Raw genomic sequence first — 25,608 nt, forward strand, 5'->3', positions numbered from 1 at the left:
AATTTCATATCGTTCCATATGTTATTTAGTTATTAATCATTATATCGACGAAATCATCGAATGAATGGTTATTTTAGTAATATCCACGGTCGGCAACACCGCTTCGAAATTTAAAATTCATTTCAAAGAGGTTCAGTATTAGGCCGCTGGTGGCGACACAATCCCGATCCGGGCGCGGGATCGGCGGTTGGAGAAAATAACAACCAGACGAGGAGAGTCAACTGGTGAGGGAGGTGGACGTTTGTGTGCCGTTCTCTTTGCGTTCGTGAAAATTTATCGGTATTCGCCAAAAAAATCAGTGTAGAGTTGTGATTGTTTTGCAGTTGTGAAGGTCAATCTTGTTTAGTGCCTGTGGTTGCTCCTTTGGAATCGGTTTTCGAAATATTGGATACTTTATTAGCTGCTGCTGTACTCGTTTGCCTCGTCTTGTGGTAAGTTCATTTCGACTTCATTTTACGTCGTGAGTGCCGTGGAATTGTGTCTGGAATATTTTTAAACAAAACGTTTACGTTTGTTTGTTGATTTGGTGGAATGGGAAATTATCGACTTATGGTTCTTTGGAGTCAGTTCGGGTGGTACATTCTCATTTAAGCTGTTTTACGAATCAACTTTTTGTTGAAATCTGGTATTTCGTGCATCCGATGATTAATGTGGGTAGCAGTCATGATTCCGAATGAGAGAAAAAAATTGTTACCAAATATTTTATTCCCGCATTCCTATGGCAACCGTCGTCAAGCCCGTCATCCAACCAAATCGAAGCTAGTGTAAACGTTGGCCGGTTTTAATATGCAGCCGTTGAGGTGTTCCCGTTATTGGCGTTGTCGTGAAATCTTCATTCTGCTATTGAGACGATTACTTTCAGGACCTGTTTATATCATGGCTGCGAATCATGAAGTTTCAAATTTACGTTTGGCTTTCACGGTGTCATATGTTATTTGATGTTTCCAAAGCCCGATCGTGATGGTAATCTTAATTGTTGTGAGTTACATTACTATCAATATAACTGACGAAGTGCCAGGAAATTGCGTTAGGATATTAAAGGTTTTTTTTAAGGTTTTGATTGTTTTAATAACGTGTGTATTACTCTTGGGGAAATAATTTTTTTTCGTGGCTGCGTTGGATCTTGTCCGAATTATGTCAAAGTGATAATGATTGCGTTGAAGTCGTCTCTCATCAATCAACTTATAACAGTTTTTCGAAAGTTATGATTTAAAAGGTATTTATTCTTCTAAAGAGCATTTAAAATTCTGTCGCAGCGATATTTTTGGCACGCTTCAACTCACCTGTTGCCGGGCATCGTAACATAACCACCTGTGTCGTTTTGTTATCGGTGATATCAATGCGCGAGGTCATTCTGGGAACGACCTGTTGAAACTTAAGGAGTTGATCTCTTCGTGCGAAACTTAGTGTGGGTCTCTCTGTCCGTGTCGTTTAGTGTGAGGGGTACATGTAATTTCTTGTGTGTGTCTTATATCCAGCCTGAACTAACCTAGGAACGTTATTTATCGGCACTTAGGTTTTAAGGTTATTGGATTAACTCAAAACGTATAGAAATGTCAGTTTTATTTTTTGTAAATTGTTGTCAATAATTTGTGCGAAGAATATTTTAAATGCTCAACCTATTTTACAATCGAGAAAGTTGGACACAATTTCATTTATGGTTGGTACTTACCCGACCTCCTTTTGTAACTTCCATGCCAGCATTCCATCTCCTAGCATCCATATCGATCACCTAAACATGAATTGAAGTATACGTGATTATCATCAGGTATCGTCCTACGAAAATTTTGCCATTATATTTTTATAATTTAATGTATGAAGGGTTTAGCACGCGATTCTGTCGAAGGCTATTATTTCGTTGACTATGTTGTGATTTTTTAGAAGCCAAGGTTGTTTGTGTACATCGAGTAGATGGCGCTTTGGGTTACTTGGGATCATTGGCTGTCCAAGCGCATAGAATAATTGGGCTTGAATTAATGGGATTGGTTATTTTGTTTCACAGCACACTGTTTCTTGTATTTTATAAAGAATCCCTTAACCTGGAATATTTGGGATAACTGCTTCGTTGACGGTATCACTGATCAACTACTGAATAATGATTCTATTTGGTCGCTGCAAACAAAGGCAAACATTTTTAACGAATTGATCTTTCCAGTTGACAGTGATGTCTTCTTGGGATTTTCACCCATTTAAATAATCGAATACCATCGTTCGTCCATCGCCCAAAGGTTGAGTGAATTAGTTTAAGTTAATATATCGTTGAGTTGTATCAATAAATAGTCACAATAATCATGTTACTCCAGTCAATCCAGGTTTTCCTGATAGATCGTTTGAATTTGGATGAAAATGATGGATTGTATACTTTTTGATTCCCTTTATGATGGGATTGCTATGTTTATAACCCGTGCCTCGATTAAAATTATTTTTAATTAAGCCGGATCTGAATGGCCTCCTAAGCGAGCCTGTCCCAGAAGTTTTTGGAGCTACAGCTTAATGTTGCGCTTTTTATCCTGTGGTCCCTTTGTTTTGATGCTGCCAAAAATCACTGTCGAATTTTCCAAGTCTAAAATGCCTCATATTATGTCTATTGGATATCGTTCTACCAGCATTCCTCACCTAGATTAGGCCGCATCCATTTTATTTTTCTGGTATATTTATTTGCCGTTAATGTGTTGACGAAATTAGGGAGAACGTTTTTTTTCTTCTGCGTTATAATTCGTTCAGGAATTTGATCCCATGTTCGTTAATTTGGGTGAACATGGTAACCACCAGCTTTTTATCTTTGCATCAGGAGGAGGGTCGAATTATAGCTCTTCATCACCTAGGTCTGTACCATTAACCCGTAAGAAATTCGACGCTTTAAGTGCGATGGCTTGCCCATTTATGTTTTGACGTCTGTCTACTAGTCCTCAATGTCGAAATGTTTTTGTATGGGTGGGGTTTGTGTTGTGCAACTTGTTTATATTGTGTTGCCAAGGTTTGGTTCAGATTTGAGAATATGATTGTTGAATAGAGATGTATGGATACTCTTTTGGAAAATAAACCCGTGTATTAAATAAAAAAATAATATCGCTGAAGGACGGTTGCATATGATCTACATTAAAATGTAAATTAAATTTCTCAGCTCTACATTTCTGGGGGGACGTGAACTTGCGACCCCTGGGTTAGCTGGCGAGGACTTTGCCACGCCGCGGCGCGCCGCCTCTGTGGCTAGCAGATTAAGTGGAGTGTTCGTAAAGTTTTATTTGCTCGTTTTGTTTATTTTTCCACAGTTTGGAGTGATGTGAGAATTCCGGGGGAGCGTGGCAGCCCAGTGGGTAGATCGCAAGGCTGCTGATCGAGGGGTATCGGCTTCAAATACCGGACGAAGCCTTTGGGCTATTAAATTAGAGCCAAATTAAATCCTTGAAGTGAATAGACGCCCAGTTAGAGGTAACTGAATCCTCAATGTGTGAGATTCACACGAATGTGGCTTATGTTAGTTTGGGATGAGCTCTACCCTCATCTATCGAAACCAACCTTCGGGTTAAATCACTGAGTGAGTTGATAATTCCGATGGAGGTGTAGTTCGAAATGACTTCAATTTGACCATTTTCTTAGAATTCCTTTTCTTTCGGCTTGCCTATTCATATGGTATTCGTTAATTGATGGCTACTTATCTGTCTCTTCCGTCGTAAGTTCTTATTGTACAAGTTCTGCGTTTATAAATATTGGCCTCTTATTCCCTGAAAATGCTGGTAAATCGCTCTCAAATTCGTGAGATAGTATTGTAATCCGATTGGTGTCGTTGTTTATGGAATTGGCCATTCATTGTGTGTGTCTCTCCATAGCGACCGTTGCGAATTAACTTCTACGAGTCTTTGATGTCCATATTCTCACTCAAGTTTTCCCGTCTGGGAGTCAGTTCCACATTCTTCCAGCCATCCAGGAAAGTGGATCATTTACGAATCGTCTACGGTCGAGCATTCCAAGAAGCGGTTTCTGGTTTGTTAGAACGGGGACATTTGCTGCTCCGGCAGCGGGTGAATTTTTTGCATCGGTGGGATAGAATGCCTTTTTTCGGCAACCTCCGTTTTCCACGTATTCTCCGACAAATTTTCGCGCACCTACATAATATCCCGCAAACGACCTCCATGGGCGTGTGGGAGGGGGGGGGTCAGGACACCAGCCATTAATATTAAAAAGATAACGCACGTAATAAATTACGCCCAGTGTTTATGAATGTCGTTAATTGCTTAGGGGGTGGGGAAAGAGTTCCCATACCTATCCGTTCGGTAGTGAATCTGTACTACCATATCGTTTTTGCCGGGCCAGTGAGTATAGATGTTTTTTACAAGTTAAATTAAGAGTCCTCCGTCGTTTTAGGATCTGGTTTTTCGCTTTTTTATGTCGCAGGTTTTGATAGCATTATAAGTCTCACTTTTTCCCTGAATAGCGCTGAGAAAATGTCATTAAAATTGATTCTCTCTTTTATAAGATAAAAAAAAATAATAGTCCACCTGATTTAAGTATTAATATTACACCACACGTTATTATTAGCACTAGAACGAAAATAACCCACCATGCCTATATAGATTGAAACGTGATTATTTACAAATTTCTCAGTAAAATTTTATACAAATAAGTAAATCTTCATCTTGGGAGTATTTTTTAATAGTTGGTAACACTGCAAAAGCTGTAAATTCGGTCGAAACTAGAGTATCTGTTTTGTTTTTACCAATGTCTTTACTTAGATTGGTAACATCATTATAAAATTTGTAAAAGTTAAAAATTTTAAATGATATTAAAATAATTTAATTCCAGCTAATCCCAGCTCCAGTTAAGTCGACAACAAACACGTCACTATCTAGTGTGTAAACAAACCTCTAATTGTAAGTGATTGTTGACTATTGGTAATGGCCTTGTTCCTGTCGACAAATCGAGTGGATTGATTACATTTCCTCGGAATTTTTGCAATTTCTTGTCATCGAAAGATGAGCTTATCAACAAAATGTTCACGAACGTGATTGATAATGACATAATTCACAAATGGCTGATTGAGCAAGCAATTTTGGCGGCGACATACGAAGATATAGATGATTGAAACTTGGTAAATCAGGATCAAATAGTTTGTACTCTGCATTAATTCAAATCTATTGACTGACTATGTAACAAATGAAGACGATGTCACCAACTAGCCATTAGAATTTAGAAAAGTCCTTAGATGTGCGCGGTTTACCACGGCACAACTTACAGCTGAATGCTGGTTCTGTGCTCACGGTGCTTCGAAACCTAAACCAACCAAAACTATGCAATTGGTAATTAGAAAAACTGATAATCAATGTGATTCACGCGAATATACTCAATGGAAAATTCAAAGATGAGGAAGTTCTCATTCCTAGGATTCCCATGATCCCAACTGATATGCCCTTCCAATATAAACGAATTAATTTTCCAATTCGTGTCGCATTCGCCATGACAATTATCAAATCAAAAGGTGAGTTTTTGTGGTCTGTCTCTAGACAATCCATGTTTTTCTCATTGTCAAATATATGTACCCTGTTCATGAATTGGTAAACCGGCCGCTTAATTCGTTCTTCCGCCTTATTAAAAAAGATTGTATATCAGAAGGTGACTGATGGAGAATAAAGCCGAATGCACAGGGTAAACAGGGGCACGTTTACACGGTGCACTTTTCCGAACTGATTGTGAGTTACAGCTAGCGCGCCACAAGTCATGACATATTGATGCTGCTCCCTGTGGGCTATTCTCACGAGAATTTGAGCGTGATATAGTTTTTTAATAAAATTTTGGCTTTATTAATTGCTTTCTAAGACCACAATGTCTAAAATTTCCAAAGAAAAAACATATATATTAGGATATGCATAGAAAAAAATCCGCGCACCGGTGTACCCTTTGTAAATTTAATAAAGAAAACGTCTTTATAAAAAGCCATTGTAGTACTTATTTTTGTAGTTTGATTGATTTTTTTCGTTTATTATTTCAATGAGTCATAAAGAATTCAAATCAGAATGTAATTAAATGGTGTAACTAAACTCTTCATTGATTACTAGGCAGAACGAAGTTTGCCGAGGCAGCTAGTTACATATAAAACACTACTACACTTAACTTAGTCAAACCAATCTAACATTACACTTAATATCTTGATAACTAAAAACGTGATGTGCCTCAATTCTACAATCAATCAAGTACTACACCTAAAGTCTAAGGGATATGATGATGAATTCATATCACTCCGGTGTCACATCTGTAAGGAATGCGCTCCAAGTGTATGTTCTAAACATGTAGTCTACTAAAATAACAACGATAATAATAATCTGTAAAAGTTAATGTGAGATTTTTGTCGAGTCATTGATGTTCATTATTTTATTTATTGTTGCGGGGTTTTGGAATTTATTTTTGAATTCATTGTTATATTTTCATCGTGGTAATGCGTCATGTAAACTTGCCTTAAACGGTATAGTTCTGATATAAGACAAAAAAACTTAGTGCATATTCTTTAAAAGACGTCTCAAGGATGAGATTCAAAAGTGTTAATGCACTTTATTGCCATGGCTACCTAGTCCACATTCCTTCCTACCTGCTAGTTGCTTGGGCGACCGCCTGTTGGCTTTCTGACTGCATTGCTCTATTGTGGCTCGATGTATTATTCGGCGCAGCACCAGGAGCCGAAGAGGAAAAGGATATTAATGCCTCGTCTTGAAAGTGCTCTCGGGTGGCTTTGGAAGCACTCCATAGGATATCTGTGTAGCGCCATTATCCCATTGCACTGTGTTTGCTACAGTCCGGAGTTCATTATGCCTCTTGCTCCAGGTTTTGTTTTGAGGTTGCCGGTGTGTTAAGGTTTAAGGCCGTTTGTGGAAGACTGCCTACTTGTATATCACCCATGTACTCGAAAATATCACGGACACCCGTGCTCTGAATCGAAGTAATGCACACTGGATGGACTCGAACCCGCGACCATCGGATTGGCGGGTTGCCCCGCCCTTGCCCCGCCTCAGACGAAGCCTTCGAATAATATCTATGTATACACAATAATTGTAAAAAACATATGTTGTTATCTTTTTAAATGAGTTGCTTTAACACGATTTTCTTTAAATTTTAATTAAGACTAATGAAAAAAATCAACTGCATAGCATTGGGACGTTCGTAGAAAACAATTATCGTGGTCTGTAGAGCAGTTGAGTTTAGCTGGATTGATCTCATTTCCCCCTGAGGCAACTTTCGAATTACGTATCTACCGTATCCACGTTCTTTTTTCATCCAGGGTGTCTTCTTCCACGATTCACGGTTACAATTGACAAAACGCTGTTGTTGAGCGCAAGAAAAAAAAACTAATACGGCTCTGAGCGTTCCTAATAATGACGCAAAGCTTACAGAATTCGAGACTTCAATTAAAATCGACCAAACCACACTAATTTCACCAGGTGATATCCGCGCTATTTTTTTTATGAAAGCCGTTCATTCATTTTTGGGTCCATGAATCTCTCGCTAAGTACTCCTAACGGATAATAATTAATTGCAATTTTTTTCATTGGAGCGGTCTTTGGGCCGATTCATGAATTTCCAATGTCTGCTACTAATGCCATTTTGTCATTGAAATGCAAGCATTCGCTTCAGCTTCGCATCGGATACAATGATTGTACCAAATATATTTTTCAAATGATGAAATACGAATTAATATGGTGATATTATGAACTGTAATGTTTATATCGTAGGAGTTCAGTGTATTTTTGTAAAGTCTGAGAGGCTGTCTGATATTTTCCAACAATATTATTGATCTGTTGGTACATTTCAAGCTTAAATATATTTTCTTACTTTATCTTTTCTTATTTAAAGTCGTTTGGGCTGATAATAATTGACCAAATTTCTAGTAATTGTTGGCTAGTTAGATATAAAGAATACGAATGCCACTTCCGTTGTATAAAGAATATCTGTGCATCAACGTAGTTAGTCTTGTGTGGGATCGGTTCTTTTTTGTTTAATTTTTTTTCAGCGCGAAATTATAGTTGTACGCGTACTTTTTAAAGTCATCCGCTCCTCCTATGTCAATATTGTGCTCCCGTCGGTGGGTGTTCCTGCATCTCCATTTCGTCCTTATCATAGGTGTCACCATACGGAGACCTTGTCCACCTCTTCCCACGCCTTGCCTCTTTGCCGTGCTGCGTCCGGCCAAACCGGAAGCATTTAATTCTGTTGATTACAGTCGTGAGTCCAAGAAACAAATACGGGAGTGAATATTTTGTTCCTGATTCACTGAGTGAAACGTCGCTTATTATTTTAAGTTATTTAGTATTTTAATGTAAACTTGTACTTAAGAATAAGTATAAAATATCAACATTATGAGCGGAAATTTTTGCTTCAAGTCATTCGATGTGGTTAAATCATTTAAAAATTCGTAAGATTGTTAAGTAGATGCGTTCATTGCGAGTGTTAATGAATAATAGCTCGGCAAACCTCAGTATCATGCGAAAAACACGATGAAATCCAGGTCCGGTTTGAGGATTTGTGGGTGTGCCATATTGGTGGGATTGTTGCAAGGCGTTGCAATCTGTGACGTAATGACAGGAAATGAAAATAACACGATTTTCAGCAATCGGCGTTTATTAACGTCAATGTTGACGACCACATGTTAACCAAAGAACAACCCAGCTGCACTTCGAATCCCCTCATTCATGATGTTTTTTTTTCTTTTCTTCCGATTTTGTGATATTTACCGCTGTATTGACGAGAGGCTCATGCTTGGTGGGTGGCCCAGATCCCGGGCCCCCCTATTGATAGGGCCAGGATGAAATCTCTACTGCCGGACAATATCGGAACTCAACTGTTTCCATCTGCGCCTTTATTTTGAGCTTTTTTTGCTGCTTCCGTTTTCAATTGGAGACCAGAAAGTTCTTACAGATCCCGTCTTATGTCTTACGGCTTGCGTCTGCTTAGGTCCCATTGTAAACACACCCATCTTAACATCCCACGATCGAGGTGCTGTTAGATGAAAGACTTTTAACACTTTAAAACCTCTTGGGCCTGTTTATGCGTGTGTCCTTATGGGGATACCACGAAAATTTTCTTATTTAAAGTTGTTTGGGATGCTAGTTATTCATTATATTTCTGCTTTTTAATGTCTAGTACCTACTTACCTTAAATTTCCGCTTTATAAGTGTCCTATTTATCAAAGAATCACTATCGATGACTCATTTAGCGTTTTATGTATTTTATAAAAATAAAATTAGCTCGTCGTTGAGAACACGTTGGTCGGAGTGTTTTATTAGTAATAGCCTAATTAATAACTACCCAACGCTGTTCGCAGTGAATTGATGTTTTAAATAAAATTGAATTCGCGCACATGATGCGACAATTTATAAGTATTAAAGTTCATTGCTATGTGCCATAAGAATGCTGATGGAATAAGCGCTTTTCCTTCGCTTCGCGTAATAGGATGTACTGTAAATAGAAGTGGGCTTGGGGGGATTGGTGTTCCGAACTGTAGTTGCATCTCTGAGTCTTCGACGGACGTGGAAGGAAGGGGGTCCTCCTCACCTCCCTTCAATTTCTTATCCCCCGCTCTCCTCCTCAACGAGAGTTATGACCTCGTGGGCTGAGCCTTTTGCGCAATAGGTCTCGCTCGCTGCTGCCATTGCCTCCCCATCTGGTTGCAAGCGTGATAGGTATAAACCCACCCGCCTATACCTCGCGTGTGCCCTTCGCTGCTCGGGTCGATCGCTTCCAGCCTTTCCCTGGCACCGCATTCACCAATGTAACCGCTCCATTGCGAGGGTGTGGTCTTTCTGGATTTGCTCCCACTTCTCCTTCATTTTAAGTGCACAGGAAATCTGGGGTTTTGCGAAGCGTGTGATCTTCGCAGAAGGAGTCGATGGCTATCGATACATCGCAATGGGAAGTCGTTGATTTGACTACGCGGGAACGGATTATAATTACAGGTTGCTTGTTTCGATTTATTTTTTTATGAAGGATATGTGTTAAGACGAAATGTAATTTGATTTTTTCTAATAAAGAAGAGGAGATGCAATTTTTTTCTCAGTCATTTATCTTATTTTTCTGCCTGCTCCATCTCGAAGTGCATTGACTGTCTTGGGTTACGCCTGTGTAATGAAATGGTGGAGTGGTGTGATATCGCTACGGAGCTACTGCATTTACCAATCTATGTCGTCGTGTGAACCCATCTCAAGTAATAAGCAAATTCATGGCAGTGATAGAATCAATTTTTGGCCTTGATTGAAATCGGCATCTTGTGGCTTCTTGTGTTTAATCCGCGCAGCCGTTTCACGTTTCGTTTCTCAAGTTGGTCAATGGATTTACTGTCGTCCATTTGGGCAATGCCTCATCACGCGCCACCAAACATGGGGGTCAAAACCATAGCAATACCGTTTCCAGGTTACCATGTGTATCATTTGGAATTAACAAGCGACTTGGTTGTTTTTCTCACTTCCTCATCAAGTGGCTTTCGCTCAAGTCGCCTCCTGGGTCTCCATATCCACGCCTCCGCTTTCGCTATGTAACGCGGGAATTACCTTCCTGATTTTCTTTTTCTCCATACCTACCTGTTTATTTGCAGTTCATTACCGAAGGGTTTTCGCCAACAGCATACGATGATGTTGCCATTTCCTTAAATAAAATTTAGTGGAGATGCAAGTGGGCGGAAATGAAATGTAGAAGTTCATGTCCTGACTTCAATTAAAATAGGAATTCATATCTCTTTGTCGTAAAACTACTAATGTTTCGTTGTTATCTCCCTAATTTTGGATGTTTCAATTCCTGATTCCAAAAAGAAAGTATCAACTATTTAACAGGACGTTGTGCGGAGGAACAGTTGAGACTGTTTTTTATCTTTTTTTTTTAGTTTTTTATCGATGCATTTAGACTTCAGTGAAAGGCCCCCCATGACGAAGCGTGTGTTGTGACATTAGATTATATTTATAATTTTATAATAAAACACAGTAGTTGCGTGGGAAACATCATGGAAAGAAAAACTGATGGAAAAGTCCCCAGAGGAAGACGAATTGACGAGTACGGTGGAGAAGGACGGGGGGAAAGGAGACTCCGTCAGGTAAATAGAACTAGCTTGGAATAGAAGTGTGTGTGTGTGCTATGCTGTGGGTTTTCGAAACCATCCTAAGAGCAAATAGCACTTGTAAGAAGAATTTGACTCAACAAAAAGACATCTACGTACCTGAAAACGTAAACATAGGTGTTTCAAAGTTTGAGGCAATTATTGGGGAATTATTTGCGTGAAGTCTTCTCGGGGTTACATTATTTTTGTGATAATGATAATGTTTCGTTTATATCCTTCAGGATCTTCTCCCTCAGTGTGGTAAGTATATATTTTTGAAAGACGCAATCGTTGTGGATTGGGATGGTTAGCCCCGCCTATAATCCCTTCGAACGGTCAGAATTTGGAATGTATGATAGTGCTCCGTTTTGTTGCTAGTGGTTGCGTCTACTTTTGCCTTTCTAAACTTTTCGCATGATTAGACCGCGTAATTGCATTTGAGCCGTCGGCAATGTGTCAAGGACTCCTTAGAATAGACACGCCATGTGATTTTAATGACCAATCCCCTCTTTGTTTGCAGTTTACGGCTTAAATGTCAGTTCTTGATTTTTATTATTTCCCCTTCTTTACGGTTATTAAGATCAGAGCAGTAATTTTTTAATGTCGGGTTAGTATTATTTTAATGTATTACAAACTCCACACCGAGGACCGTAGCCTCCAAGATGTATTGGCTCTTACCTCCGAATTTACATTTTCATGCGTTTGAGATGAGAAGGCCGGTTTTTATGCTTGTGCTTCAGGGGATACAATTTCTAATATTTTGTTAGTACCGTAAATTTCTATATCATAATTAGAATCGTCCTGAGGCAATCGCTACTGACAAGACTGTCAATCGTTTTATTCCGTTTTTACATATATATTAGCAAGTCGTTCTAAGTAACATGTTGATTAGAATGTTTTTTACTTACCATTTGCATGGTTATGTTTTTCCGTTGAAATCAATAATGTATTAGTATTTTTATTGACTCAGATGTGGCCTATAAGCCCGCGCGGACTTTTATAGTAGTTTTTTTTTCCTCGAACTCAGTTATAGCAATACTTTTTTTGTTTTCTGGTAATACTTGCCTGAAATTCCCTCTGATAGTGTACTTTATATTGTGCATAAGTATTTTATATGCAATTGAGTATGCTCATACAAGGAGCTGTGCGATAAAATGTTGTTAAATGCCGAAAAAAAATTTAGTTACATACATTGAAATGAGGCATAAGAATACCTTTGGAAGCGCGTTTCCTGTGTTTCGCGAAGTAAATAAACCAAATAAACAGACTTAAATATTTCAATAAATATTCCTCATGGCATCTATAGGCATACTAAAACAAGGGATGGCAACAGAAACTAGACCCGGGGAGCTAAACTCAGAATCGGAACGAAATCGGAGTCAAAACTACCTCGGGTCGAAACTTAAGTAAAACTCTGGGACGAAACGAAACGCAGATAATGTTTCGCACCGGAGGGACCACGTGGTGCTTCACCTTCGAACAGTTTAAGTTTCGACCCACACACTGAGAACGAAGAATGGTTGAATGAAGTAGAGGCTGGGCCCACTGCCATTAGATGCCTGGGGCACCCATATACGTAATGGGTCGAAACTATTCTTCCTTATCCCCCTCCACTCAACCTTTGGGATCGAAACTTAACTATGAGCAGCGGAATTTCGATTAATTTAGTTTCGTGCCTGGGACTTAAGTTTCGTTCCGGGTCGAAACTAAACTCCTTGGTGATTTTAATTTCGTGCGGCAACGAAACTAAACATAGGCCTCGTATAGGTTCGAAGATTTTCGCGGCGTTGGTTAGATGATCTTTCCATTCTATTCGGGTTTTTTTTTTCACCGCGTTTGTTGTTTTTTAAAGACAACAGTTTCGCTGGCGTTACAGTCAGCGTCTTCAGGTCGAAGGAAACTTTTGGAAAATTTTTCCGCCTTTTATAGGCATAAAATTTTTTTGAAGTACTGGTAAGGAATGGCTACAGCAGTAGCATGTTGAATAGAAGATTTGTGGAGCAGGAGAACAAAGACGCAGCCCCAAAAAGGACCTCTGAGGAAGAGAGCCGGCCGGAGCCAGAAGCATACGCCACAATTCCCTTTGTGGCGGGCACATCAGAAAAGATTGCCAGAATGTTCAGAAAACAACGTAATAACACGTTTCAATTGCGTGACAAAGATATCAGACATGCTATCCGGAGCGAAGGACAAACTCCCAATGGACCTTTATGAGGGAATATATCGAGTGCCTTGTTCATGCGGTAAATATTACATTGGCGTGACCTGCAGATCAATGAAAGTCCGATTGCAGGAACATCGGAGGGCTACCAAAAACAAGCAGCACCAACTCTCAGCCATATCTGACTCCTCATCACTACTCTGACTTCCACGTGGGTATCCTCTCTATTTTACACTTCTCCTCCACATAACGGTGTTTCCATAGCTCGCACGGTCGGTCGCTCATGTCTCTCCGGGTACACATCCATCGCCTTCATTTGTTTCTCACTCCAGCAGCGGCGATACAGCCTGCATGTGGTATCATGTCCACCACGAACGATCACGTCTGTCCACCGCCATCCTCCGTCGGAGAATTTTTTTTTGAAGGCTCGCTGTTGAAGGTCTTGGCGTCACTCATTGGTTGTCCTGAAGTTAATAATGGAGAATCGATGACATCATCGCGGTGATCAAGGGGACACTAACAAGATGATTAATTTTTGTTTTCAGTTATTTTAAGATTTATAAATGGGAATAAAAAGGAATATGCCTTCCTAGTAATGAGACAAGGTTGTTCAGTTTGGAAATTTGGTTGATATAATTATTGTTCAATCGCTAAAAATTACGTAAGAATAATATTGATATGATCAAACTAATTAATTACGGGTACTTAGCCGTTAGTAGGTTGTGTTAATTGGGGCAGTATACAAATCAGGTACCTATTAATTAGAATGATTAAATCCACCGATGTCCTTCGTATTTTATTGCTTCCTCCAAAAGCTACATATAGCAAAATTACTTCACTGACCATGTGTCAATTATTTATAGAATGTGTTACTCCACTATAGCCCACTCCGATGATTGCTACGTGCTTAGGCTACACTTTATATTTTTGGGCCAATGTCTTCGATAAATTCGGAGACTTCTCTTCGGATGCATACGGGAACAAGTGAACGGTCTCGCGCGCGCTAGGTTGAAGGCTAGGCTAGCACAAGATGCAGTGTCTATATTCGTGTTTACCGTAATCCCAGCGATTGTCTGCCTTTGCCTATGCGTCTTGATCGTTTTCTCTTTTAAAATGTCAAAAATCGTCGCTGTCGATGTGAAAGGGGAGCTTTTGTGGAATGCCTGAATCGTGGTGGGGCGTGTGTGGTCTCCTGCGGAACACCAGCGCCCTCCCTGCGCGCTCTTTGAAGGTGCGTCTACACTGCTAACGGATTAATTCCCGGAGAGATGACGGCAATGTAAACGCGGGTTGTTCTGTGGACTGTTTTCAGAAGAAAATCTGTTGGGGATAAGATCAGAATTAAATTGAAATAGGGTCAAACTAATGGCTGGTTTATAGAAATAATTAGCGATAAGTATAAATTGGATACACGGTAAAATTAGCTTCACCGCACCATAAAAAATTAAGCGTAAACTGGACGCCTTCAATACCTCTTGTGAAGAACTACTTCAGCAAACTAACTATTGAAATTTAGTTGAGCAGTTTTTTTAGCCGCATAGATTTCTTTTCCGGAGTTTTATTCTCAATTCCACATATAATCCACGTAATTTTTCACTTTTGCGTGAAAAAATGACTGCTACATTGTGCGTTCCGAATTTTCACGCTAATTTCTCCGTTAATTCACAAAACCTAACCCCGTGTGGTTCCGCATCAGTTGTTTTTTTACGTACGCCACCATTGATTGAAAGTTACTTGAGTCCCTCGTCAAGTGCTCTGTTCGGATTATTAATTGTCAATTTTTTCTATGAAGTCCGGCCTTAAGTCTCGCAGAAATTAGTGAAGTGGCTGACGGCGTAAATGGGCCGAGTGCAATTATGCGGAGGTTTTCCTCAATGGGTATGTCTTTCCAGCATTATTTTCCGATCATGTCACCACGGCACGTTGTTCGCGATTTGCCAACAGCTGTTCGCTCCATCGTTCTGAGGGATGTCGACCTTGGGGTGTATTCATCGCTTTCTGTCGCCACCTGCCTCTCTTTGGATTTCCCTCTGCGAATCTCGGATTCTTTGCGTTTTTCACCGCTTCGTCCCGTGAGTAATGATTTTTTGCCTATTAGAAGCGATAATTCATGTGTATTTAGCTCGCAGCTGAACTTTTCTTCTCTAACTCAGTCTCGAACTTAAGCCGTGGAGGAGTTGTGGGCATCACACCACAGGCAATGGACACAGCAAAAATGAAATCTTGAAAAGTATTGCGTCTGCAAAGGAAGTCATTGTGGATTGGAATAACTATTGTGGGGATGATCGGTGCTGTTTCGCATTATGGTGCGGAAAAATGGACAGCTAGGAAGTAGGACGAGAGAAGACTGGAGGCCTTCGAGGTGTGGGCATGGAGGACGGGTCTGAGAGGAGGAGAAACGACGAAGTGTTGGACATGGTGGGTGAGAAGAGGCAGCCTCCAGATGAGATACTGAGGAGACATAAGGTATTATTTTAGATAGAATGAAAGATAGTCCAGTTGGTCCAAGTGGACATAGAGGAGGAGGAACGACGAAGTGCTGGACATGGTGGGTGAGGAGGGGCAGCCTCTGGATGAGGCATAAGCATTGGGTGTAGTGAGTAGCTGGAAGGGGATGTTGAGAACAGTGTTAGAGGGAAGGATTTTGGGTAAACGAGGGAAATGAAGTAAGGGAATAGGATATTTAGAGAGAATGAGAGGTGGTTGGACCTTAACTGAAGGGTGTATTCCAATGTGGTTAGGGTATGATCGGCAAATATACTCCATGTGCACCTAACTCAACTGGTAGAATACTTTGACGTTTTCATATCGATGTAAAGTTTCAATCAAACTTTCGTTTAATACGATTCTCGTCGGATCACATGCAATGGCGTTAGAGATTATTTCCAGTGAAAACCTCTGCTCGTGCGCGTAAAGCACTTTGCATCGCAGATTGTTCCGAGAGCGTGGAAAATTGGTCGGCAGGAAGAAAGTCGGTCGTTTGCACTCGCTTCAACTCCTGGCAAGTATGTCGATATGTATAAAAAGATTCCCATTAGTAACAAATGTGTCGCTCGGCTATTCGGCACTGGACGAATGTAAAAAATCGAGTCCACTAGTCGAATATCACATTATATTTAAAAATTAATTTAAAAACTATTTTTATCTAAAAGGAAAAAATAAATTAAAGAGAAGAAAATATTGCGATACATCTCAATTATGATTTAAAATCCCACATTTTATTGGTCCTCATTATTATTCTGTAGCACCAAATTTCGAAGGCCTCTATCCTTGCTTATTCTACTGCTGTCGTTGTCCATGTCTCACTTCCGTATTGGAGCTTACTCCAAATGTAATCATATCAGTAAATAAAAAGTTACTCGCGATTTTCTACAAATCCTCTAATTTCATTTTACGGCCGTTGTGTATGCATTTTGTATTATCTCTAGGCGGAAGAAACGTTAAATACAATATCCATCGTGACCGGTCGAGAAGTAAAATTAAAATATTCGTGTAAAATATCTGGTTACTTATGGGTTACACTTTTGGGTTAGAATTCCACGAAAGCCGTAATCACCTCTTCATAATTCATCTATTACTTGGACGCAAAATCCGGCGAGTTTTTTTTATTTTAACTGAGAGAAGAATTCGTAATCTTGTATGAGCCTTTGTATGGAAGAAATCGTATGAGGTCCTCGGAGGAAATGCCATGTATGATTGTGGCGTAAATTGTGTGCGCGCCATTTTCCAAAAATTCTCTTTTCGTACGTAAACTATAGCTTTCCATTCTCGGATGGTTATTTTCGAGTTCTTCCAACCTTTCGTAGCGCTAGTCTTTCGTATTTTCGACTTGAAGTAAACATCCAATCTGGCGAAATATTTTTTTGCCGTAGAACGTCTTACATTGCGTTCTGGTGGTTAATAGTATAGAGTTGATCGCAACCTTACAGTTGGAACGGATGCGTAACCTGTGATTGCTCCTTTTCACCGCGAATCACCTTTCCCTTGCCGTCTGCAATTTCAAAATTTCTGCAAGCGTAACATAAGATTAACCTCACGTTTCAAAGAGTGTTCGAGGAGATTTGTAGCCGGGCTGGGAAAGTTACCAAATAAATATATATTGTTGTAATTGACGATGGCGTAAATTAACTAGTTAGAGCAAAAAGCCACCCCCCGAAAAGTAATTGATTAAAGTTAATGTTTAAAAAGGTAACTTTTAGTTTATCAGTTATTTTATCTCAGTGAGTCATGAAGGTGCCATCTTGCTAATAGGAGTCGTTAGATGATTCAATAAGAAATTAATTCATCTTGGAAAACCTTTTGGCGGCCCAATCCACTCAACCCCACTTTTGTTTGAGTGTATTCGTCTGGGATTTTTCATTGCATTCTACCATGATGCACTGCATTCTTAAGTACCGTTTTATTTTCATCTTTGCCTGTTGTACAGGCTTCGTGCCTAAATGTGAGCTTATCGCTGTTCACCTAAATTTAAATAAGTAAATTAAATAAGTTATCGTTGAATCAGTTGATGCATAATTTTAACGAATATTAGTTAATTTTTTTAAAGGTATTGGATAAATGATTAATTACATTTTTAACGATATTGTAATCTCGATTTTTTTAATCGCTCATTTCAACTATGTCTATGTGCTTCGCTCATATGGATTGTTTTCGAAGTGCTTGTGATGATTTAATTAGTCCTCCGCAATCCCTCTCCGTTGACTCCGACGTCGTTTTCTTCTTCGAAGCAAGACTTTCACCGTCTTAATCGACGGAATCCTGTGTGCTTGGGGCAACGTCCGCCCATTCGAGGGCGCTGTCATGTTCGCTGCTCTCCTTGAGGAACATCGATATGTTCTCTTTACAGTGTATCTCTCGATCTATCAAAAGATGGTTCATAATCCACCTTTATACTTCTAATATAATTGCTAAAGCAGACGATCAAAAAGAGGTAGATGTTCACATAGTGTCCCAATAAGCTTCGTGATGCCAGCGGTAGAAAAACAGAGGCCCTCTTTGTTTGGGGCTATATGTATTTTGATGTTTATACTTAGGTATTTTCGTATTGCTAATCGAAAACAGGGTTCTATTTTACTTCTACCTTATTTTTTATGTTCTCGTCTCCGTCTTATCAATTTCAGATATTGAAATTATTTGATTTAAGGGAGCAAACGGAAATGATAAATGGTTGAGTGGACGCTCATTGATGTCGCTCTCGGATGGAGGGGAACGCTGCGTTGCATATTCGTCAGCCGCCTTTAAAATATCATCTACATAATACCCCGCAAGCCGCCTAAAAGGCGTGTGGCAGGGGGTGTTAGGACACCAGCCGTTTACAGCAAAAAAAAATTAAGTGCTCAAACGAAGTTGGGACTAGCGTTTATTAAAGTCCTTTATGGTTCGGGGGAAAAACGAATTCTCATATCTATCCGTTCGGCAAAACATCTCTTTAATTTATCACTTCTATCGGACCTAGAAATATAGTGTGGCTCTAATATTATGTTCACTGTGTCGCTCTTAAAGATATCCATTCTCAATTGTTCAAGCAATCTAAGCCTAGCGCGCAGCCTTCGTGTCTCCAACGGCTCCCAGCCTAACTCGCTTAACATCTGGGTTACACTGTCTGTACGCCCGTAGCAGTTTTTGACGAAACGCGCAGCCTTCCTTTGAATTTTATTCAGTTCGCGGATTAAGTCTTTCTGCACCGGATCCCATATGCTCGCTGCATATTCGAGGTGCGGATATGTAAAAGTTGAGGAGGTGCTAGTTAGAGGATTAAGAATCTTCTAGCTGCAAACCGTTGGACACTATGAACTGAGCTACCGCCATGCAGCGCCGAGCTCTCTAGCAGTTACCGGCCGAAAAGACCGCTCCGAGAAATGGCTGAGCGTGCTGCACTGCTACATATTCTGTAGCGGTCGCTTCAGGTGGAAATTCGACAGCTGTTAAAGCGCTCACTCCCCCTCCGAATGCGCCCAAATTCTCCCCTTGGCAAATGCGTGTTCTTCATCCTCCCTCTTCATCTCCCCCCCCCCCTTCCTGCGTTCCTTCGCGTTTCCTCTCTCGTTTTTCTTCTCCTTTTGTCCGCTGGGGGCGAGAGGGAGGGCGGGAGATTGTAATGGAGGCCTCGGGGAGGGGGAGTGCGAGTGTCATGGCGGCCAAACCGTTGCCCGGGGTGATCGGAGAAGACGCATCCGCCCGCAATGGACAAAACCCCGCCTTCACTCGCATTGACTGACGTTAAATCTACGATCCTCTGGAACGATTCTGCGGAATGAATCTTATGTTGAGGCACCGCATTTACCGATAATCGTTTATAAGTATGATTAATTCTTGACATTCCTCGATGAGGTATTTACCGCGAATATGACCCAGGTTGGGTAAGACAGTACAGTAGACATTGAAAGACTCACACAACTAAATTTTTGGTGCCACTATCACCTTCCTCGGGAGTTTGGAATCTTGTTCCTATCTCCGAGTAAGGTGATAATGCCACCAAAAATTCAGTCGTGTGAGTGATTTTTACCGTCTGTTATACGGTCTCTCACCCAACTTGGGTCATATTTATAAGTATGGTTTATGTAATATATATTCTAATCCTTTGTTGTAATGGAATGTATCAAAAAGCGTAAATAGTATGCATTACCTTGTCAATTGAGTCGATTGAATAATTATTTTAAGAAAAGTCGTTTGACTGTACTTGGCGATATCACGAAAATAACTTGGCTGTAATAATATGTTAATGTTCAATGGAAACACGATGTGCACAGTATGAAATGAATAATATAATTCGATGAAACGCTGTGAACGCAAGAGTATACTGTTTTGTAGCTTTCGTTGCCTTGTACTTAGTGCTTCGATAGAGTATATGAAATATATTGTATGTGACTCACTGACTTATAACACCCCCGTGTTGACTGTCGCCTCTTATTGTTAGGGTCGATTCTAGCTCACAAAATGATTCGGGGCAAATATTTGATTTGGCGTTCACTTTAAATCGGGAAAGACCAGTTAAACCGCCATCAGGTCACAATAGTAACGTGACAGAGAAGTAAAAATGAAATTACTTCGATTTCATCCTCATTCCGGGGTTGGCTATGTTTGGGGTGGGCCACTTTTTTTTACAGTGTGCACCGTTGTTATAGAAGGTCGGAAAACCTGCAGGTTTTAAAAATACTAATTATTATTCATAATAGTTGTAAAATTAATAATTATGGAATATTGATGGTGGCCTTGATGGTTTCCTGCCATTAAATTTAAGATATCAAAGTGGCCTTCGACTATTTATGGCTTAAAAAGTTAAAAGTGAAGTCCGATGTGATCGATTATAAATTGTGGGGTATAGCGGGTCGATTTATTAGTTGTTTGGTATAATGAGTGGCCACCAAATGTCACTTATTTTATATGGGTAACCTCCCGCACTTATAAACAGGATACGTTCCGAAGGCTTGGTCGTAGGTTGGATTGGTCGTAATTCGGAAATAACTTGTACGTCATACTCCATGTATGTAGTATTGAATCATCTACAAGCTTAAAACCTTACTTTGCCGACTGACGTGAATTTGCTTTGTAGGTTATGCGCAATTTTTACGCACGACACTATGATAGATAGAAAGATTAAGTATAAGATAAACCATAAATAGGAAATAAGGACGTAGTGATGGAAACGTTGACGCACTATGCGTTGGATAGTCATGGCAATTATTGGAGAAAATTTGGGGATATTTCACATTTGGTATATGCAAATAATTTTCATCGTAGCCTCGGACGCTCATAGGTCGGTCGTAAGTACCTGTGGTCGGAGAGAAAGTCATATATCTTCAGACTACTTTCTATAAAAAATGCGTGTAAATTTCTTTCACGTTTTCGTTTTACTTTGATAAATCTTTTTTCCTTGTAGGATTATGGATGTTACGCGACGAAATTATTTTCTAGTATGCTAGTGACAATGATTCCATGAGAAAATATTCGGTCCTAGTAATCTTCACACAATGAGAAATACTTAGCCAAAAATGTTAATGTTTAGGCCTGGATATAATCCTGGAAAACGCAGCGATTTTTTTAAATTGACGCGCAGTGTTCACCTTGTTTCAGGGACTGCCTTATGCTTCCATTTGCTTTCTCATTTGTATTGCTCTCTTTGTGTTTGGAGGCGCGGCTGATTTTTTTTACCTTTGTATTTTCTTTGAGCGGCGTCGCTGCTGGGACCTTGAACTTCACAGATGTGTTGACGTCGGAAAGTCTCACAATCAGTCCATTTTTTCGGCTTCCCTGTGTGCCCTAGCGGTAGGAGGACAAACTAAGAATCTGAAGGAGGTCACAGCGGGATTCTTATTCTTCGAAGTGATTCCTTGTGCGGATAATCAAGTCTCGACTTTAGTGTATCCCATGTCTTCCGTCGTTGAAACGTTGCGCGTAGGTCTTGACCATCGCCGGATAATATAGGCAGTGAATTGACGTTCGTCCAGAAGTTATCATTACATTAGATTTTTCTGATGAAAGAATAACTCACGTTACCTTTTGTAATGTTCCACAGCGACATAGGTTTCGACGGGCTACCGTCATACTCATTCTATCGAACACCAGTAATGTTTGTATGCTCGCTAATGGCGACCTGTGTTATTGTGAATTTGATATGTATGTTACCAGAATTTCTTCTAGTTGAGATCGGCGGTCGAAACCATTGTGCTCTCTCTATCCTACTGCCTTTATTAATATTTGCATATCTGTCACTTAATTTCCTCTTTCGTTTGTCTCTTCCCTGGTGGCAGGAACCATGCCAAGAGCCAACTCTTGGCCAACACGTTCGGCTTCATCTGAGGGATTAGTTGATTACACTCCCCGTCGAATACTTCGAAAGGATAATGAGGCAAATTTGATATTTCGGTGGTCTGAATATCTGTCCGGAAAGCATAAGGTCCATGGTTCTACTCCCTGTACATGTGGTACAATTCCCTGTGGTATGATGTATCCGGCTAAAAGGGTTACAAAGAGAATATCAGGCAGAGGGAAAGAACTTTTAATTATGAAGGTTTTCCAATTCTTACCGGCCGTACAACTGTAATATTTCCTTTTGTAACACGTCGGTGTATGCTGTAACCCTCAATAAAAAAATTTAAATCTCATGGCTTTCTGTATGTCTCACTGAAGTTTTGTTAGTAACCATGCGTAGAAGGATGACCATGTAGTAGACCATGATCCATAGGGAGGACGACGGGTATTTTTATTTGCGCGACGCAAATCAGATAGTTTCGTTTAGTATCATAAATTTCGTGTGGTTGCTCGATGGATGTTAAAAGATATGGATGTATGGATGGAAGGATAAAACCATGTGTGATTGATATTTTCTGAGAGTCCATCCGATTCGCTGAAGAGTTTCACCAGAAATATTCAATTAAATTAAAAAAATGATTTAAACCCTAATTTTTATTCGTATTACAAATAAAAATAAATAACCCTGCCTTGCCTTGGCCCACAGTCCGACGTTTAAATATTTCGGATAAGAATACATGTTCAAAACCAGAAAGGAGTTGCGCAATCGCTTTAAATTTGACGATGAAGAGGTATAAATTAAACGTCATGTATTTCAGATTTTAGAATTTACGTTGTAATGGATAGTGAAGTATGATTTGATGCTTTCCCGGGGAATAATGTGGGTAAACTCTTGTCGGGATTCCCACCGTGTTAATTTACCCGAATTAGCCGACGCTTCAAGCTCCGACTCGGGGCTCATCCTAAGGGCTGCTGATATGGACGCTGGCTAATGTGGATGAATTAACCCGGTGGGAATCCCGAAAAGAATTTACCCACATTGTAATGAATATTTTCAGAGAAAGAATTCGATTTTATACGTTGAAATTGGTGTCATCAACTGTCTATAGAATGTCGAAAGTAGTGTGAACAAGTGTGGAAAGTTCATTTTGGTGGTTGACTGCCCTCGCCCGCTTATTTTATCGTATATGTTTTCCCTCCCTTCGTTTGAAACGGCCATGAATCAGGGTTGGCAATATTAATGCAACGAAAATGTTTCTTTTCGACCGAGAGGGAAATGCGATAATACGAGGCCTAGGTTTAGTTTCGCTCCCGCACGAAATTAAAATCACCAAGATGTTTAGTTTCGACCCGATACGAAAATTTACTCCTAGGAACGAAGATAAATTAATCGAAATTCCGCTGCTCATAGTTAATTTTCGATCCCGAAATTTGAGTGGAGGGGGATAAGAGGGAATAGTTTCGACTCATTATGTTTGGCATACGTGTGGAGAGGCTAAAACGTTGAGCTTAAAAATCTAATGGCCTGTTTGCGTTCACCGTTCTCCTGTTAGTGGTAAAAATGTGAGTGCCCCATGCATCTGATGGCGGTAGGCTGAACCTCTTCTTCATTCAACCATTCTTCGTACTCGGCAGTGGCATAACTAGGGCTATGCTTTGGGGTGGGTGGGGGGGAAGGAGTGGGATAGCCTGGGAGTGGGGTGATCCCCCACTCCCGTTGGGGGAAATTTTTGAAAAATGACATGCCTGGAAATACATTTCACATCATTTTCACAATAAAAATTAACCTCAAGTAGACAGTTATTAAATGTCAAAACTAGACATACAATAGTTAAAAAAAATTATTTCTCTGAGGCTATCCCCCCCATAGTTACGCCACTGGTACTCGGTGTGTGGGTGGAAACTAAACCGTCCGAAGGTGAAGCAGCACGTGGTCCCTCCCTCCGGTGCGAAACATTATCTACGTTTCGTTTCGTCCCAGAGTTTTATTTTGGTTTCGACCCGAAGTAGTTTTGACTCCGATTTCGTTCCGATTCTGAGTTTAGCTCCCCGGATTTAAAATCCATTTTGTTTCGTTTCTACATTCCGCTCCCTGGGAACGAAACAATAAAATTTTTCTGGTTTTAACTTTCTTTTCGTTTCACTTGCCAACCGTGCTATGAATATGCAAATGTTGAAGTATTGACCTCATGAGGCTTCATTATGCACGCCAACCTTGGGTGTTGTCTCCACTCTCCCCATAGTCTTGGGAATTATCTCCTTCCGGATTCCTTTGAAATCAAAGCCCTTTCTTCCTAGTCCTTATAGGAGCGACCGATTTCGTAACGGGGGAAGGATAATTCCACTGCTATGAGCGACGGTTTATTTGCTCTGTGAGTAGAGCTCTAGTAGGGCTGCTAATCGAAAGCTCCCGTAGCTACATCTACGTACTACGTCCTCATTCGCCCCAAAAGGAGCATGGCGGGGGATGTTTGGACACAAACCGTTAAGGCCGTTTTACACGGTGCACGGAATTGCGCAGGTTAGAGCTGCATTAATTTCTAAAATGGCGTGGAATTGCGCGAATGCATGAACGAAATTAGATCAGGGGCTATTTTGCCGTCTCGCAATCACGCATTCTCGCATGTGTTCCAGCAATTCACCGCTTTATACGACGCAATATTGATTGCGCCTTCGCACGTACGTCATATTGCGCAATTCAGTGTACCGTGTAAAACGGCCTTTAAAGAAAGAGGGAAAAATATAAATTTACCACTGTTACTGGTGAGTTGAGTTGATATAGTTTCTAAAATACGAACTCAAACTCAACTTGAGTTTGAGATCTGATCCACCGAGGTTGAGTAAGGACTCAAGATTTAGTCAGGAACTAGATCACGGTCCCACGTAAATATTGACTCACATCTATTCAATTTCATCCCATTCCTACAAAATGATTTACCATCTTTCAATATAACTGAAGTGATTTTAGTAAGGGCGTGTAACTGTTCATTACTAACATTTACCATAAAATGGCTGTGCCATAGAAATATTTCTCAGTTCATTGACCCGATTTCATTTAACCGTCGAAGACAATGCCGCTACATATGTTTTTCATTCCATTTATAGGTGTTTCCCAGTATTCCTATCCATGTAGTTCCGGCGTTTCGCGAACGGTATTTTTTCTTCCACTATATTTCATCTTCTCGGTATGTTAATGCGTTCGTGGTCACGTTTTACATAAAGTTGCATCTCTAAGACCGGTTTGTAGGAAAAAAAAATACCGATGCATTCTTTTTTAGGAGCGCTAAGCGTCAGATTCCAGTTTCCACACGTCAGCGGCGGCGGCTGTCAGAAAAAAAAGTTGCGCGAATATTAACTTGGGGTTTTGTCTATTTTGAATCTACGGGAATATTAGCGTGAAACTTTGGAGCGCGCAGTGTCGCATTCATTTTTTCCGCGCTTTTCAACAGAGTTTTATTAATTATAAATTTAAATCGTGGAAGAAGACACCACGATACGATAAATGATGGGGATACAAGGTGGAATTAAAAAGTTAACTCCGGAAAGAAATCGAAGCTGCCAAGAAATAGCCGAACGCAATTTCAATATTTATGTTCTGCATTTTGCTATTAATATAGTTCTTGCAGAA

General features: G+C 40.2%; 1 protein-coding gene across 5 annotated transcripts in view; it reads left to right on the top strand.

Moving 5' to 3' along the window:
- Positions 1 to 211: 211 nt before the first annotated feature.
- The window catches only part of LOC124163218 (serine-rich adhesin for platelets), a 208,218-nt gene continuing 182,821 nt past the window's right edge, over positions 212 to 25,608 (top strand). For all 5 annotated transcript variants that reach the window (XM_046539965.1, XM_046539962.1, XM_046539968.1 and 2 more), the window contains exon 1: positions 212 to 431. The gene's annotated coding sequence lies outside the window, so the exon portion shown is untranslated. The remainder of the gene's footprint in view (positions 432 to 25,608) is intronic.

This window comes from Ischnura elegans, chromosome 8 (assembly GCF_921293095.1).
Source record: "Ischnura elegans chromosome 8, ioIscEleg1.1, whole genome shotgun sequence".
Classification (NCBI taxonomy): domain Eukaryota; kingdom Metazoa; phylum Arthropoda; class Insecta; order Odonata; family Coenagrionidae; genus Ischnura; species Ischnura elegans.